Genomic DNA, 16,944 nt, shown 5'->3' on the forward strand with positions numbered 1-16,944 from the left:
TTTTTGAAAAGATCAACAAAATTGACAGACCACTAGCAAGACAAATAAAGAAGAAAAGAGAGAAGAATCAAATAGATGCAATAAAAAATGATAAAGGGGATATCACCACTGACCCCACAGAAATACAAACTACCATCAGAGAATACTATAAACACCTCTACGCAAATCAACTAGAAAATCTAGAAGAAATGGATAATTTCCTGGACACTTACACTCTTCCAAGACTAAACCAGGAAGAAGTTGAATCCCGGAATAGACCAATAGCAGGCTCTGAAGTTGAGGCAATAATTAATAGCCTACCAACCAAAAAAAGTCCAGGACCAGATGGATTCACAGCTGAATTCTACCAGAGGTACAAGGAGGAGCTGGTACCATTCCTTCTGAAACTATTCCAATCAATAGAAAAAGAGGGATTCCTCCCTAACTCATTTTATGAGGCCAACATCATCCTGATACCAAAGCCTGGCAGAGACACAACAAAAAAAGAGAATTTTAGACCAATATCCCTGATGAATATCAATGCAAAAATCCTCAATAAAATACTGGCAAACCGGATTCAGCAGCACATCAAAAAGCTTATCCACCATGATCAAGTGGGCTTCATCCCTGGGATGCAAGGTTGGTTCAACATTTGCAAATCAATAAACGTAATCCAGCATATAAACAGAACCAAAGACAAGAACCACATGATTATCTCAATAGATGAAGAAAAGGCTTTTGACAAAATTCAACAGCCCTTCATGCTAAAAACGCTCAATAAATTCGGTATTGATGGAACATACCTCAAAATAATAAGAGCTATTTATGACAAACCCACAGCCAATATCATACTGAATGGGCAAAAACTGGAAAAATTCCCTTTGAAAACTGGCACAAGACAGGAATGCCCTCTCTCACCACTCCTATTCAACATAGTGTTGGAAGTTCTGGCTAGGGCAATCAGGAAAGAGAAAGAAATCAAGGGTATCCAGTTAAGAAAAGAAGAAGTCAAATTGTCCCTGTTTGCAGATGACATGATTGTATATTTAGAAAACCCCATTGTCTCAGCCCAAAATCTCCTTAAGCTGATAAGCAACTTCAGCAAAGTCTCAGGATACAAAATTAATGTGCAAAAATCACAAGCATTCTTATACACCAGTAACAGACAAACAGAGAGGCAAATCATGGATGAACTTCCATTCACAATTGCTTCAAAGAGAATAAAATACCTAGGAATCCAACTTACAAGGGATGTAAAGGACCTCTTCAAGGAGAACTACAAAGCACTGCTCAGTGAAATCAAAGAGGACACAAACAAATGGAAGAACATACCATGCTCATGGATAGGAAGAATCAGCATCGTGAAAATGGCCATACTGCCCAAGGTAATTTATAGATTCAATGCCATCCCCATCAAGCTACCAATGACTTTCTTCACAGAATTGGAAAAAAACTGCTTTAAAGTTCATATGGAACCAAAAAAGAGCCTGCATTGCCAAGACAATCCTAAGTCAAAAGGATAAAGCTGGAGGCATCACGCTACCTGACTTCAAACTATACTACAAGGCTATAGTAACCGAAACAGCATGGTACTGGTACCAAAACAGAGATATAGACCAATGGACCAGAACAGAACCTCAGAAATAATACCACACATCTACAGCCATCTGATCTTTGACAAACCTGAGAGAAACAAGAAATGGGGAAAGGATTCCATATTTATTAAATGGTGCTGGGAAAATTGGCTAGCTATAAGTAGAAAGCTGAAACTGGATCCTTTCCTTACTCCTTATACGAAAATTAATTCAAGATGGATTAGAGACTTAAATGTTAGACCTAATACTATAAAAACCCTAGAAGAAAACCTAGGTAGTACCATTCAGGACATAGGCATGGGCAAGGACTTCATGTCTAAAACACCAAAACCAATGGCAGCAAAAGCCAAAATTGACAAATGGTATCTAATTAAACTAAAGAGCTTCTGCAGAGCAAAAGAAACTACCATCAGAGTGAACAGGCAACCTACAGAATGGGTGAAAATTTTTGCAATCTACTCATCTGACAAAGGGCTAATATCCAGAACCTACAAAGAACTCAAACAAATTTACAAGAAAAAAACAAACAACCCCATCAAAAGTGGGCAAAGGATATGAACAGACATTTCTCAAAAGAAGACATTCATACAGCCAACAGACACATGAAAAAATGCTCATCACTGGCCATCAGAGAAATGCAAATCAAAACCACAATGAGATACCATCTCACACCAGTTAGAATGGCAATCATTAAAAAGTCAGGAAACAACAGGTGTTGGAGAGGATGTGGAGAAATAGGAACACTTTTACACTGTTGGTGGGATTGTAAACTAGTTCAACCATTATGAAAACAGTATGGCGATTCCTCAAGGATATAGATCTAGATGTACCATATGACCCAGCCATCCCACTACTGGGTATATACCCAAAGGATTATAAATCATGCTGCTATAAAGACACATGCACACGTATGTTTATTGCGGCACTATTCACAATAGCAAAGACTTGGAATCAAACCAAATGTCCATCTGTGACAGACTGGATTAAGAAAATGTGGCACATATACATCATGGAATATTATGCAGCCATAAAAAAGGATGAGTTTGCGTCCTTTGTAGGGACATGGATGCAGCTGGAAACCATCATTCTTAGCAAACTATCACAAGAAGAGAAAACCAAACACCGCATGTTCTCACTCATAGGTGGGAACTGAACAATGAGCTCACTTGGACTCGGGAAGGGGAACATCACACATCGGGACCTATCATGGGGAGGGGGGAGGGGGGAGGGATTGCATTGGGAGTTATACCTGATATAAATGATGAATTGATGGGTGCTGACGAGTTGATGGGTGCAGCACACCAACATGGCACAAGTATACATATGTAACAAACCTGCACATTATGCACATGTACCCTAGAACTTAAAGTATAATAAAAAAATTAAAAAAAAAATGCTAGAAAGGTTTCAACTTAATGATCTAACATCATACCTAGAAGAACCAGAAAAAAAAAAGAACAAACTAGCGGAAGAAAAGAAATAACTAAAATCAGAGCTGAACTGAATAAAATTTGATCCAAAAATCCATACAAAGGTAAAGGAGCCAAAAGTTGGTTGAAAGTTGAAACAAGATCAATAGACCATGAGCTAGATTAACAAAGAAAGGGAATATTCAAGTAAGCACAATCAGAAATGACAAGGGTGATGTTACTATTTCCAAAGATATACCATAGATGCTCAGACACTATTATAAACATGTCTATGCATGCACACTTCCAAATCTAGAGGAAATGGATAAATTCCTGGAAACAAATAATGTTCCAAAATTGAATCAGGAAGAAACTTAAACACTTAACAGACCAATATTGAGTTCCAAAATTGAATCAGTAATAAAATACCTACCACCCCATAAAAAGCCCTGGACAAGATGGATTCACAGTCGAATTCTACCATAGATTCAGGAAAGAACAGGTAGTTATTCGACTAAAGCTATTTGTGTTAGTCCATTTTCATGCCACTGATAAAGACATACCCAAGACTGGGCAGGAGGTTTAATATGGACTTATGGTTTCATGTGGCTTGGGAAGCCTCACAATCATGACGGAAGACAAGGAGGAACAAGTCACATCTTACATGGATGGCATCAGGCAAAGAAAAAAAATGCTTGTGCAGAGAAACTCCCCCTTAAATACCATCAGATCTCTTGTGAGACCCGCCCACTACCATGAGAACATTATGGTAAAGAACTGTCCCCATGATCCTCCCACCGTGTCCCTCCCACACCTGTGGGAATTCAAGATGAGATCTGGGTGGGAACATAGCCAAACCATATTACTCATTACCACATTACACCCCTGGTCTCTCCCAAATCTCATGTCCTCACATTTCAAAACCAATCATGCCTTCCCAACTGTCCCCCAAAGTCTTAATTCATTTCAGCATTGACTCGGAAGTCCACAGTCCAAAGTCTGATCTGAGACAAGGCAAGACTTTTCCACCTATAAGCCTGTAAAATCAAAAGCAGGTTAGTTACTTCTTAGATGCAATGGGGGTACAGGTGTTGGGTAGATACACCCATTGTAAATGGGAGAAATTGGCCAAAACAAAGGGGCTACAGGTCCCATGCAGGTCCAAAATCCAGTGGGGCTGTCAAATCTTAAAGGTCCAAAATGATCTCCTTCAACTCTATGCCTCACAACCAGGTCATGCTTATGCAAGAGGTGGGTTCCCATGGTCTTGGGCAGCTCTGGCCCTGTAGCTTTGCAGGGCAGAGCCTCCCTCCCAGCCACTTTAATCGCTGCTGTTGAGTGCCTCTGGCTTTTCCAGGTGCATGGTGCAAGCTGTCATTGGATCTGCCATTCTGGGGTCTGGAGAATGGTGGCCTTCTTCTCACAGCTCCACTAGGCAGTACCCCAGTAGGGACTCTGTGTGGGAACTCTGACCCAACATTTACCTTCTGCACTGCCCTAACAGAGGTTCTCTATGAAGGCCCCGCCCCCGCAGAAAACTGTCTGGGAATCCAGGCATCTCCATACATCTTCCGAAATTTAGGCAGAGGTTCCCAAAGCCCAGTTCTTGACTTCTGTTCACTCACAGATTCAGCACCACATGGAAGCTGCCAAGGCTTGGGACTTGCACCTTCTGAAGCCATGGCTCAGTTTCTATATTGACCTCTTTTAGCCATGGCTGGAGCAGCTGGGTTGCAGGATGTCAGATCCCTAGGCTGCACACAGCACAGGGACCCAACACAAGGGCCCGGCCCTAGAAGCCACTTTTTCTTCCTAGGCCTCTGGACCTGTGATCAGAGGGACTGCCATGAAGGCCTCTGACATGCTCTGAAGACATTTTTCCCATTGTCTTGAGGATTAAAATTCTGATCCTCGTTACTTATGCAAATTTCTACAGCCAGCTTGAATTTCTTCTCAGAAAATGTGATTTTCTTTTCTATTGCATTGTCAGGCTATAAATTTTCTGAACTTTTAGGCTCTGCTTCCCTTATAAAACTGAATGCCTTTAATAGCACCCAAGTCACCTCTTGAATGCTTTGCTGATTAGAAATTTCTTCTGCCAGATGCCCTAAATCATCTCTTTCAAGTGCAAAGTTCCACAAATCTCTAGGATAGGGTAAAATGCCACCAGTCTCTTTGCTAAAACATAACAAGAATCACCTTTGCTCCAGTTCCCAACAAGTTCCTCAACTCTATCTGAGACCGCCTCAGCCTGGATTTCATTGTCCATATCATTATCAGCATTTTGGTCAAAGCCATTCAACAAATCTCTAGGGTTCCAAACTTTCTCACATCTTCCTATCTTCTTCTGAGCCCTCCAAACTGTTTCAACTTCTGCCTGTTACCCAGTTCCAAAATTGCTTCCACGTATTTGGGTATCTTTTCAGCAGCAGCTCACTCTACTGGTACCAACTTACTGTATTAGTCCATTTTTACACTGCTGATAAAGACATACTCGAGACTGAGCAATTTACAAAAGAGGTTTAATATGGACTTACAGTTTCATGTGGCTGGGGAAGCCTCACAATCATGGTGGAAGGCAAGGATGAACAAGTCACATTTTACATGAATGGCAGCAGTCAAAGAATACAAAAGAGCATGTGCAGGGAAACTCAACCTTATAATACCATCAGATCTCATAAGACCCACCCCCCACCATGAGAACACCATGGTTAAGACATACATCTATGATCCAGTTACCTCTCACCAGGTCCCTCCCACAATAGGTGGAAACTCAAGATCAGATCTGGTTAGGGATGCAGCCAAATCATATCATATTCACCCCAAAATGAAGGATAATAGATTCCTTCTTAGTGCTTTGTACAAAGCCAGGATCACCCTGATACCAAAACCTGGAAAAGACAGAACAAAAAAAGAAAACTATAGGCCAATATTCCTAATGAGCATAGATGCAAATATCTTCAAAAAATACTAGCCAACTGAATTCAACACACATCAAAAGGTTAAATCACCATGATGAAGTAAGCTTTATTCCTGGAATGCAGGGTTAGTTCAACATATGCAAATCAATAAATGTGATTCACCACATAAAATTAAAAACTACATGACCATCTCAATAGACGTAGAGAAAGCTTCTGATGGAATTCAACACTCCTTCATTATAAAAACCTTCAAGAAACTAGGCATCGATGGGACACACTTCAAAATAATAAGAGTCATCTATGACAAACCTGTGGTTAAGATCATATTCAATGGGCAAAAACTGGAAGCTTTCCCCTTGAGAACTGTAACAAGACAAGGATGCCCACTGTCACCACTCCCGTTCAGCATAGTACTGAAAGTCCTAAGCAGAGTAATCAGAGAAGAGAAAGAAAAGACAATTAAATAGGAAAAGAAGAAGTCAAACTACCTCTCTTCATGGATGATATGATCCTATACTTAGAAAACACTGAAGACTGTATCAAAAGGCTCCTGGAACTGAGAAAAAATTTCAGTAATGTTTCAAGATATAAAATCAATGTACAAAAAATGAGTAACATTTCTATACACCAATAACATTCAAATTGAGAGCCAAATAAATAACACAATTTTATTTACCATAGCTATGAAAAAATAAAATACCTAGGAATACATCTAAGGAAGTGAGAGACCTGTGCTTGAACTATAAAATACTGCTAAAAGACATAGATGACAAAAACAAATGGCAAAACATTCTATGCTCATGGATTGGAAAAATCAATATTGTTAAAATGGCCATAGTGCCCAAAGCAAACTACAGATTTAATGCCATTCCTATCAACCTATCGATGTAATTTTTCACAGAAATACAAGAAACTATAACATTTTAAATTTCGTATGGAACCAAAGAAGTTACCAGATGGCCAAAACAATACTAAACAAAAAGAACAAACTTGGAGGCATCCCATTACTTGACTTCAAACTATACTATACTATAAGGCTACAGTAACCAAAACAGCATGGTTCTGTTACAAAAACAGACAAATAGACCAATGGAAAGAAATAGAGAACTTTGAAATAAAGCCACACATTTATAACCACCTGACCTTGACAAAGTTGACAAAAATAAGCAAGGGAAAAAGGACGCTCTATTCAATGAATGGTGCTGGGTTAGCTGGCTAGCCACGTACAGAAGAATGAAACTGGACCCTTACATTTCACTATATACAAAAATTAACTCAAGAGGAATTAAATATTTAAATGTAAGACCTCAAACTATAAGAACCTTAGAAGAAAATGTAGGAAACACCACTCTGGACATTGACCTTGGGAAATAATTTATGTCTAAGTCCTCAAAAGCAATTGTAACAAAAACTAAAATTGACAAGTGAGACCTAATTAAACTAAAGAGCTTCTGCCCAGTAAAAGAAACTATCAACAGCATAAACAGAAAATCTATAGAATGGGAGAAAATATTTTCAAACTATGCATCTAACAAAGGTCTAATATGCAGAATCTATAAGGAACTTAAGCAACTGAACAAGAAAAAGCTAATAACCCCATTTTAAAATGGGCAAAAGACATGAACAGACACTTCTCAAAAGAGAAAAGACATGCAAGTGACCAAGAAACATATGAAAAAATGCTCCACATCACTAATCATCAGAGAAATAGAAATCAAAAGTACATGAGATACCATCTCACATAAGTTAGAAAGGTGATTATTAAAAAGTCAAACAAATGAACTATCAAGTAGATGCTGGCAAGGCTGTGAAGAAAAGGCAATGCTTATACATGGTTGGTAGGAATGTAAATTAGTTCAGTCACTATGAAAAGCAGTTTGGAGATTTCTCAAAGAACTAAGAACTACCATTTGATCCAGTGATCCCATTACCGAGGAGTGAGTGTGTGTGTGTGTATACACACTCACATATATATGTATGTGTGTGTATATATACATATATATGTGTGTGTATATATATACACATATACATACATACACACACACACACACATATATATATATCCAAATCTTTCTACCACAAATACACATGCACTTGCATGTTCATCACAGCAGTATTCACAATTGGAAAGAGATGGAATCAACCTAGGTGCCCATCAATGGTGAATTAGATAAAGAAAATTTGGTACATATACACCATGGAATACTATGCAGCCATAAGAATGAATGAAATCATGTCCTTTGCAGCAACATAGATGTAGCTAGAGACCATTAATCAAAACAAATTCATGCAGAAACTTAAAACCAAATACCGCATATTCTCACAAGAGGGAGCTAAACATTGGGTACTCATAGACATAAAGGTGGCAACAATAGAAACTAGGGGACACTAGAGGGGAGAGGGAGCTAAGAGTTGAAAAATTAACTATTAGGTACTATGCTCAGTACCTGGGTAACAGAATCATCCATACCCCAAACCTCAAAATCACACAATATACTCAGGTAACAAATCTGTACATATATTCCCTGAATCTAAAATAAAAGTTGGAAAAATAAATAAATAAAATTAAAATTGTCAACCACACACACAAGATAATTATGCTCTTCTCTATTGGAGCATAAGGTTACTTACATAAGTTCCTTTTCCCCCAGTGCATTAAGTGAGGTTATGTCATGCATTTGTAATTCAGTCAGATTGTTTTGTCATATTTTGCATTCCATTTTGGAATTTCTTTGACTACCAAAATGACATTTTAAAATTAAATTTGTATCCGTTACAGTTTACTTTTTGTGTTATAAGTATTTTGAGACTTTGGCAAAGGCAGAGTGTCATATCATATACTCACAATCATAGTCTCTAAAAATAGTTTCACAACCCCCAAAATTCCCCTTTGTATCACTATTCAACTTCCCCTACACTCCTGGTGACAACTAATATTTTTACTGTCTCTGTAGATTTTCCTTTTTCAAAATATCATGTAATTGATAATATATATGCCACAGCTTATTTATTGCTTCCCCTGATTGAAGGACATCTTGGTTTCTTGAAAGTTTGGCACTTACAAATAAAGATGCTATAAATATTTATATGCAGGTTTTGTGTGACAGAAGTTTTTAAATCAGTTGGTTAAATATCTAGGAGCACCACTGATCAATCCTATGGAAGACTGTTTTTACCTTTGTAAAAAATACCTAAACTGTCTTCAAAAGGGGAGACACAATTTTGCATTTCACCAACAATAAATGAGAGTTCCTGTTGCTCCACATCCTCATCAGCAATTGGTACTGTCAGTTTTATAGATTTTAGACAATCTTATGTCTGTTTCAATTATCAATTCCATAATGAGAAATAAAGTTACAAATCTTTTTCTATACTTATTTTCATCTATGTATTTTTTATAATGCTATATCCATTTAGATTTTTTGCTCATTTTTAAATTAGGGTATTTGTTTTCTTATTGTTGAACTTTAAGAGTTCTTTGCTATTCTGGAAACTGATTTTCCCAGATATGTGTTTGCCAATATTTTCCTTCGGTCTATGACTTGTTTTTTTGTTGCTCTTAACAGTATCATATGCATAGAAGTTTTTAATTTTAATAAATTCTAATCAGTCATTTGCTTTTCTTTCAAGACTTGTGATTTAGTGTTGTATCTGACAACACATAACACAATTCAAGGTCACTTAAGTTTTCTCCTGTGATTGTTTTTTTAGAATTTTTTAGTTTTGTGTTTTACATTTATTTTTATGACCCACTTTGAGTTAATTTCTGCCTAACATATATTTCTAGGCTTTTGTTTTTGTTGTTTGGTTTTTTGTTGTTTTTCTTTATATAGGGATATCCAATTATTCAAGAAGTATTTGTTGAAAAGACTGTTTGTTCTGCATTGAATTGTCTTTGCCCTCTGTCAAAGACTAATTGGCTATGTTTGTGTGAGTCTATTTCTAGGCTGTATCTAGTCTATTCTATTGATCTGTTTGCTTATTTTTTCATCAATATGATACTGTCTTGATTACTGCACCTGTATAAGTCTTGAAATCAGGTAGTGTTGGTCCTCCAACTTAGTTCGTCTTCAATAATATTTTGACTCTTCTAGGTCTTTCGTCATTCCATAAAATATTTAGAATTATTTTTCCAGTATTTATACAGTAGTTTGCTGAGATTTTTATTGGGATTGCAGTAAATCTATAAATGAAATTTGGAAAAATTGATATCTTTCCATAATCATCTTCCAATCCATAAACATAGTCTGTATTTTTTATTTAGATCTTTAATTTCTTTTATTAGAGTTTTGTTTTCTACATATAACGTACATATATTGTTAGACTTACACCTAAGTATTTACTTTTTCATACTCCTATAAATGATATTATAATTTCAAATTCCAATTGATCACTGAAGGTATATAGGAAAACATTCATTATTGTTTATTAACCTTTCATCCTGCAACCTTGCTATTTTCTCTTATTAGGTCCAACAGTTGAATGTCTATATCTGTGTATGTATAAATCAATTTTGGGATTATCTACATAAACAATCATGTCATTTAAAAACAGAGACAGTTTGGTTGCTTCCTTCTCAATCTCTAGACCTTTTATTTCTCTTTCTTGCCTTATTGCATTGGCCAGGATTCCCATTATGATGTTGAATAGCAATGGTAAAAAAAATCAAAATATTGCCTGTATTGTGATCTTAAAATGAAAGTGTCTCGTTCTACACCATCAAGTGTAATTTTAGCTGTAGGTTTTTTGAAGACATTCTTCATCATTTGAAGACGTCCACCTGTATTCCTAGTTAGCTGAGTGTCTTGTCATGTGTGGTTGGGTCATTGTATTTGTCAAATGCTTTTCCTACAGCTATTGATACATTTATGGAATTTTATTCTTTGGCCTGTTTATGTCATGAATTCTACTAATTGATTTTTGAATGTTGAACTAGTTGGCATACTTGGAATAAATCTCATTCTATCATGGTGTTTAATTCTTTTATATGTTGTTGAATTTGATTTGTGAATATTTTGTTGAGAATGTTTGCATTTATGGTCATGAGTGACATTGGTCTCTAGTTTTTCTTTATTATAATATCTTTAGTTTTAGTATTAACATAATGCTGGTCTTACTGAAAAAATTAGGAAGATTTTTTTTATCTGCTTCTGTTTCTTTCTGGAGGAGACTGTAGAGAAGTGGTTTTGTTTCTGCCTCAAATGTTTGGTAGAGTTTACTAGTGAAACCATCTGGCTTGTGGCTCTTTTCTTTGGAAAGCTGTTAATTTTTTATTCAATTTTCTTAATATATAGTCCTATTTAGATTTCCATATTTCTTTTTGTGTAAATATTGGTAGTTTGTGTCTTTTGTGGTATTGGTCCATTTCGTCTCTGTTATCAAATTTGGGGACAAGAGTTATTAATAATATTTATTTATTATTCTTTTAATGTTCATGAGATTGGTAGTAATGACCACTTTTTTATATCTGATGTTGGTAATTTGTGTTCTCTGTGTGTGTGTGTGTGTGTGTGTGTGGTGTGTTCATGATAATTAGGCTAGAGGCTTATCAATTTTGCTTATATTTTAGAATAAGCAGAGTTTCCATTTTTAATTTTTTTCTTTTATTTTTCTGGTTTTTGATTTTACTGATTTATGCTCTTTTATTATTATTTTCTTCTTGCTTTAGGCTTAAATTTCCCTCTTCTAGTTTCTTAAGGTGAAAATTTAGATCATTACTTTTATATATTTTTTTATTTTCTAAGATATGTGTTCACTGCCATAAGTTTCCCTATAGGCACTGCTTTCATTGTGTACCAAACATTTTGATAAGTTGCATTTTTATTTTCATTTAGTTCAAAATAGCTTCAAATTATCTTCTTAGATCCATGTATTATTTATAATTTTGTTATTTAATATTTGGAGATTGAAAAATGTCAGCTATTTTTCTGCTATTGACTTCTAGTTTTTTTCCATTGTGGCCTGAAAGCATACTTTGTATGGTTTCTATTCTTTTAAATCTATTATGTTTTATGGTCCAGAATGTGGGCTATCTTAATGAATGATTTATGTGAGCTTGAGAAGAATGGTTATTCTACTGTTCTTGAATAAAATATTTTACAAATATAATTAGTCCAGCTGATTGATAATGTTGTTCAGTTAAACTAGTAGTATATTACTGATTTCTCCCTGTTGTCTCTATTGATTCCTGATAGAGAGGCAAGGTACTGAATTCTTCAATTATAAAAGTAGATTTGTCTACTTTTCCTTTTAGTTATTTCATTATATTAATTATATTATAATATATATGTTGGCTGGGTGCGGTGGCTCATGCCTGTAATCCCAGAACTTTGGGAGGCCGAGGCAGATGGATCATGAGGTCAGGAAATCAAGACCATTCTGGATAACACTGTGAAACCCCATCTCTACTAAAAATACAAAAAGTTAGCTGGGTGTGGTGGCGGGCGCCTATAGTTCCAGCTACTTGGGAGGCTGAGGCAGGAGAATGGCGTGAGCCCAGGAGGCAGAGCTTGCAGTGAGCCGAGATCACGCCAGTGTACTCCAGCCTGGGCGACAGAGTGACACAAAACACACACACACACACACACACGTGTATATATATGTATGTATGTATGTTAAGTTCTGGGATATATGAGCAGGATGTCCAAGTTTGTTACATAGGTAAACATATGCCATTGTAGTTTGCTGCACCTATCAACCCATCATCTAGGTATTAAGCCCAGCATGGATTAGCTATTTTCCTGATGTTCTCCCTTTTCCCAACTCCCTGAAAGGCCCCAGTGTGTGTTGTTCCCCTTCCTGTGTCCACGTGTTCTCATTGTTCAGCTCCCACTTATAAGTGAGAAAATACAGTGTTTGGTTTTCTGTTCCAGTGTTAGTTTGCTGAAGATAATGGTGTCCAACTCAACCCATGTCCCTGCAAAGGACATGATTTCATTCCTTTTTATGGTTGCATATATTCCATGGCATATATGTACCACATTTTCTTTATGCAGTCTATCATTGAGGGGCATTTGGGTTGATTTTTTGTCTTTGCTATTGTGAATAGTGCCACAATGAGCATACATATGCATGTATCTTTATAATGATTTATAATCCTTTGGGTATATACCCAGTAAATGGGATTCCTGGGTCAAATGGTATATTTGGTTCTAGGTCTTCGAGGAATCACCACAGTGTCTTCTACAGTGGTCGATCTAATTTACGTTCCCACCTACAGCGTTAAAGTGTTCTTATTTCTTCACAGCCTAACCATCATGTGTTGTTTCTTGACTTTTATAATGGCCATTCTGACTGGCATGAGATGGTATCTCACTGTGATTTCAATTTGCACTTCTCTAATGATCAGTGATGTTGAGTTTTTTTTCCTATGTTTTTTGGACATATAAATGTCTTCTTATGAGAAGCATCTGTTTATGTATTTTCCCCTCTTTTTATTTATTTATTTATTTTGTCATAAAATTGTGTAAGTTCCTTGTAGATTCTGGATATTAGACCTTTGTCAGATGGATAGGTTGCATAGATTTTCTCCCATTCTGTAGGTTGCCTGTTCACTCTGATGATAGTTTCTTTTGCTGTGCAGAAGCTCTTTAGTTTAATATGATCTCATTTGTCAACTTTTGCTTTTGTTGCACTTGTTTTTAATATTTTTGTCCTGGAATCTTTGCTTGTGAATATGTCTTGAATGGTATTACGTACATTTTCTTCTAGGGTTTTTATAGTTTTAGGTTTTACAGTTAGGGTGTTAATTCATCTTGAGTTAATTTTTGTATAAGGTTTAATGAAGGTGTCCAGTTTCAATTTTCTGTATATGGCTAGCCAGTTCTCCCACCACCATTTATTGAATATGGAATCCTTTCCCCATTGCTTATTTTTGTGAGGTTTGTTGAAGATCAGCTGTTTATAGATGTGTAGTCTTATTTTTGAGTTCTCTATTCTGTTCCACTGGTCTATGTGTCTGTTTTTATACAAGTACCATGCTGTTTTGGTTACTGTAGTCTTGTAATTTGGAGTCTGGTAGCGTGATGCCTCCAACTTTGTTCTTTTCGCTTAGGATTGTCTTGGCTATATAGGCTCTTTTTTCGTTCCATATCAATTTTAAAGTAGTTTTTTTCTAATTCTATGAAGAATTCCAATGGTAGTTTAATGGCAGTTCTTTCCATTTTTTACCTCACTTACTTTGATAATCTCTTCTTCATTGCATACAGGTTAAAGATTGTTGTATTCTTATAGAACTGAATCCTTTATTCTTATGCAATGCCCTTACTTGTTCCCCAAAATTTTCTTTGTTCTATAGTCTGCTTTGTCTGAAATTAACATAGTTGTGATGGTTAATACTGAGTGTCAACTTGATTGTATAGAAGGATGCAAATTATTGATCCTGGGTGTGTCTGTGAGGATATTGCCAAAAGAGATTAACATTTGAGTCAGTGGACTGGGAGAGGCAGACCCACCCTCAGTCTGGGTGGGCACCATCTAATCAGCTGTCAGAATAAAAAGCAAGCAGAAGAATGTGAAGAGATTAGACAGGCTTAGCCTCCCAGCGTATATCTTTCTCCTGTGCTGGATGCTTCCTGCCTTTGAACATTGGACTCCAGGTTCTTCAGCTCTGGGATTCAGGCTGACTTCCTTGCTCATCAGCTTGCAGATGAACTGTTATGGTACATTGTGATCATGTGAGTTAATACTCCTTAATACACTCCCCTTTGTATATACATTTATCCTATTACTATTGTTATTCTAGAGAATCCTGACTAATACAATAATTATTCCTCTTTTCTTTCTTTCTTTTTTTTTTGATTCGTGTTAGCATAGTATATCTTTCTCCGTCTCTTTAACCTATCTGAGTCTTTGTATTGAAAGTGGGTTTCTTGTAGAATGTACAGGTGTGTCTTGTATATTTCATTTACTCTGACAGTCTGTCTTTTAATTGGTGTATTTAGACCATTCACAGTTAAAGTAATTATTGGTATAGTCAGCTTAATATCTACCATGCTTTTAACTATTTTGTTACACTTTTTTTATTTCTCTTCTGCCTTTTTAATTTTAATTGAGCATTTTCTATTATTCTATTTTATCTCTTCTCTTAATCTATAAATTTTACTTCTTTTTAAAAGAGTAGTCCAGAAATTTTGTTATTTTTCTTCATATTTATTTTGTTTGTAGGACTCTTGTCAATGTAGAACTTTATATTCAACAATATAAACAGGCATATTGCAAGTGATATTCTGTAGAAGTGAAAAAGACTGACTGATAAAACTAGACACCTGCATTATATGTTCTTTATATAAATAGTCCATTCTGAATAGTAGAATGACATGCAGACCAAATGCTTCTGAAAGTTTGTGTGCCTAGATCACAATTATAATCTTCCCACACTAAAAAGAAAAAGAACAATAACACAGAACATAGTATTTTCAATGATTATAGCACAATTTACATTTTCAGCCATTCACTGGCTTTTTAAGATCATGTTGGCAACTTACATTATATATACACATGGGTTTGCTTGACTAAGGTCACTATTTCAGAGAGCTTTAAAGCCATTCTAGTAGCTTTTCTGCTATTAGTGGCTTAGCATCATTAACTAGTGAACCTTGTAAATGTAACACTACAGGTATTTTAATTTCAAAATCTTTCACTGCCAGAACTATACCCTGTGTAATAACATAACATCAAGTGATTCCTCCAAAAATGTTGACTAGAATAGCCAGTACCTCTTTTTATCTGAAGTGATAAGTGTAAATGATTCTGTTACTTGATGGACTGTAGCACTACCATGAACAACAAGGAAGCTGGTTGTAGTCTCTTTATGAAGTTGTGTTATATCTATTATGGTTATAGCCAAACCAGCATCACTTACTAGACAGCCTATTTTTTCACTGAGGCCAGTGTAGGTGAGATGTGGCTTAGCTTCACCTTTGTTCCTTTCATCTTCTTGAGTCCAGTCCTGTAGATCAAAGATCTTCTGGCGATAAGCTGAATTAGAATCAAAACTGATCTTTGCGTCCAAACATAACAGAGCTCCATCTGAATCTTATACCATTGGGCTTATTTTTATCATGGTTATGTTATAGTTCAGAAAAAGATTGTAAAGCTTGACCATGTTTTCTGCAACAGAATCCACAATATTAGATGGAAATCTTATATTCTGCACAAGCTGGAGAGCTTGTTCCTTTTTGATGCCTTCTACGACGTCAATAGATTCTTTATTACATCAGGAGTCTCAGCAGAAACATCTTCAGTGTTGACACCACCTTGCAAACTTCCTGTTTATACTGGACCTTGAAATGACCTTTCCGTTGTTACTAGAAAGGAGTATTTTCTCCTGGGATATTTTTGCTCACAGATCAATACTTGATTGCATATTTTGTCATTTTCTCCTGTTTTCTTGGTAAACAATTTTTTCCCAATTATTTGAGAGGAAACAGCTTTTGCTTCTTGAGAGAAAACTATCCTCACTCCTCTTTTGGGACTGCTTTCAAATGTTCCTTTTTCTCTACCACAAACAAAACTCTGTGCCATTATCACATCTTTAGAACCTAATTTTTTTGACAATTGAGTCAGCTTCATCTGGTGACTTTGCCACATATCCTTTGGAAGGGAGACACCAGCTTCTTGCAACAATTTCATATTCATATATTCATGTAGTGAGAAATTCCTTTGCTGTTGCTGCTGTACTTGGAGTTATTGGCTATTAAACAGTTCAGAAATTCCCAGAACCTGGGCAGTAGACTATACTATGATCTGGTCTGGGACTGATGGCTGTGAAAGGTGGCAGCTAATTGTCAGCTGTAGAATATGAAGGCCACCATTCCTAAGTCTGACCCTGTCCCCTCCTTCTGTGTGCCTCCAGCCACTTTGTAATAGAGAATTTTCAGTTCTCTTTTCCCATTCCTTATGGCATTGTCATCATTCATTCTACTTATCCATATGCTATAACCGTCTACTACATTGTTGCTGTTACAACTTTAAACAAACTTTTTTCTTTTGGATCAATTATTAATTAGAAATTAAGCTATCAGTAACAGCTTAATAAGA

General features: G+C 36.2%; 1 pseudogene; it reads right to left on the reverse strand.

Moving 5' to 3' along the window:
* Positions 1–15,372: 15,372 nt before the first annotated feature.
* Positions 15,373–16,736, reverse strand: LOC111523438 (annotated as a pseudogene).
* Between the last annotated feature and the right edge of the window lie 208 nt (positions 16,737–16,944).

This window comes from Piliocolobus tephrosceles, chromosome 15 (genome assembly GCF_002776525.5).
Source record: "Piliocolobus tephrosceles isolate RC106 chromosome 15, ASM277652v3, whole genome shotgun sequence".
NCBI lineage: Eukaryota > Metazoa > Chordata > Mammalia > Primates > Cercopithecidae > Piliocolobus > Piliocolobus tephrosceles.